The sequence below is a fragment of the Balaenoptera acutorostrata genome, chromosome 18, assembly GCF_949987535.1.
Source record: "Balaenoptera acutorostrata chromosome 18, mBalAcu1.1, whole genome shotgun sequence".
Lineage (NCBI taxonomy): Eukaryota > Metazoa > Chordata > Mammalia > Artiodactyla > Balaenopteridae > Balaenoptera > Balaenoptera acutorostrata.
In genome coordinates, this window is record NC_080081.1 from 70,855,302 (window position 1) to 70,858,267 (window position 2,966).

The window sequence follows — 2,966 nt, forward strand, 5'->3', positions numbered from 1 at the left end:
ATGAAAATGAAGTATCACTAAGCAGGAGGAGGTTTTTTTTTTTTAATATTCATTTTTTTAATTAATTAATTTATTTATTTCTGGCTGCACTGGGTCTTCGTTGCTACCCGCAGTCTTTCCCTAGTTACGGCGAGTGGGGGCTACTCCTCATTGTGGTGTACGCGCTTCTCATTGTGGTGGCTTCTTGCGGAGCACAGGCTCTAGGCACATGGGCTCAGTAGTTGTGCCTTGTGGGCTATAGTGTGCAGGATCAGTAGTTGTGGCATACAAGCTTAGCTGTTCCACGGCACATGGGATCTTCCCAGACCAGGGCTCGAACCTGTGTCCCCTGCATTGGCAGGCAGATTCTTAACCACTGCACCACCAGGGATCTCCCAGGAGGAGGTTATTTAAAGGCCCATTAAATTGTTGTTGCCAGGGCTTCCCTGGTGGCGCAGTGGTTAAGAATCCGCCTGACAATGCAGGGGACACAGGTTCAAGCCCTGGTCCGGGAAGATCCCACATGCCGCAGAGCAACTAAGCCCGTGCGCCACAACTACTGAGCCTGCACTGTAGAGCCTGCGAGCCACAACTACTGAGCCCACAAGCCACAACTACTGAAGCCCGCAAGCCTAGAGCCCGTGCTCCGCAACAAGAGAAGCCACTGCAATGAGAAGCCCGCGCACCGCAACGAAGAGTAGCCCCCGCTCGCCACAACTAGAGAAAGCCTGCGGGCAGCAACAAAGATCCAACCCAGACGAAAATTAATTAATTAATTAATTAATTAATTAATTAAAAAAATTGTTGTTGCCGAAGTAACCTCCCCCTGATTTTAGGAAAATCTTGACTGGGAATCATGCCAGAGACAGAAACATAACACATCTCATTTTTCTTTCTTCTCTCCTTGCTTTAGCCTAGAGGGAAAGAACAAGGAGTTTCTCTATCCTCAGAGCTGCCTGGACCACATATGGAGTCAAGTGTCACTTTAAGAAGCTGAGGGATAAGGAGACGCCCATCCAGAGACAAGCAACCAGCAGAACAAGGACTCTGAAGACCAAGTCACAGGATGAAAATTTGCAGCACCTGGAAATGTCTAGTTTGGAGAGGGGGACAGTTAAGGAGAAATACAATAGCTAATTCAAATATTTAGAGGTCTATAATGTAGAATACATCTTAAAATGTGTTTGTGTGGTAGCAGACAGCAAAATCTGTCTGCATCTGAGCAAGTGTCTGATGGCAGCCCCCACCCCAACTGCAAGCAGTCATGGACTTCTATCCTCCTCCTCCACATTGTTGTTCCCTTGATTTTCTTGTGGGGAACCTGGCTACTTCAGCTTTCCCCCCTGGCTCTTTTCCCTCATCCAAAAAATATATGTACAGATAGAGTACAAAAATATATCTAAAGATAGATATAGTCTTATTTAGCCATCATTATATAAGGGATGCTGTTTGCCTGGACTGTCTATAGGAAATTTTATTATTTATGTCAAACTGTAAATACATACATGTATATGCATATATATATAATATATAATGTGATTATAAACATAATTCACATTCCTTAGAGGGAAATATTAGAAAATGTAAAAAACAGGAATTATGCATAGTCCTACTACCTAAAATTATGCTAAAATTATGCTTCTTTTCCTCATGACTATGGGCTCCGAGTAGTTTTATAATGTTGTGATCTTTGTACATACTTTTATATATCCGTCTCTTCACTCGTTAAAACATAAAGATTTTTGTATTATTAAAAATACTTCTAAATATTCAATGATTTTATAGTTTTCCATTATAACATTATTTTACTATTCTATTATTTTGCAGCATTAGAGTGATTATCAATTGTCCTTATTATATATTGGGTTAATTTGTTATTAACCCATCTATTTTTTTCCTCAAAATTCTTATTTTGCTCCATGACCCTCTCTTTTAGGCGTGTAGGCTTTGTCTCAGGGAAAGGATGAGAGGGCAGATGGAAATAGTTCATCCTCAGCTTCTGAGTTTTAAAGCAGACTTTTGAAACTTGCAGCAAAGACAATGCAAAAAGTTATTTTATTTATTTTTGAGTCTCAAAAGTCTGACTTCTGAGTATCAAAATCATGATGTATTTGTGGCATTTCATTTATGTCATGAACAATAAACTTGAAAGCATGTGAAATTAGCCAAAGTAGTTTAGAAGGGATTACAATTTATAAGGAAGAGAGAAGTGTAGGATATGAGAGAAAGCCATAGAGTTAGATGGTGTAGGTCTTTGAAAAGAGACTCTGCCCTCTAACCATCATCATCAGGGCCAAAACTCTTGGGAGGGGGTGAGGGGCAAAGAATCCCAGATAGATTTGGGGATCTGAGCATAGAGGAGACCAGTGGGGGAGAAGGCCCCACTTCTACTAGAGACTATGCAAGAGGTAAGCCTTAAAGGGGTCCCTGTATCACTGTGGCAAGGTGACAGTGAGTAGAGATGGTGGCATGAGGAGTCTACACCAAGGCACCTGAGAAAGCTCCACAGAGCACAATTCTGCCTGTGCCTCTCTGAGAGACAAAGGGGGGGGGGGGTGGTCACTAAAAGAGAGCTTGCACACTCATCATATCCCAGTGGCTGAAGGGAGCACAGTAACTGGAGACCAATGGGAACCCCAATGCCTCAGCAGACACCACACAGTCACAGACCCCAGGAAACAGGTAGAATGATACATTTGCCAGGTGCCAGCCTAGGCAGGGAACGTCCCAAGTGTAGTCTCTTCTCCATGCCTTGAGGTAATGGAACTTCCCCACAATTGAGAGGCAATCTCAGAGGAGGAATCCTGAACTGACTAGGGGGAAAAATAAGCCTCTGAATTGACTAAGAAAGCCATAATTTGACTGAGTCTACCATGAATTGGCTGAGATTAAATCTCCAAGGGGAATGAGGAGCTCAACATCAATGTTAGTCTGAGTTGGAGAAAAATGATTACTTTTTTGCACACCCAAATTTGTCACCACTGCAT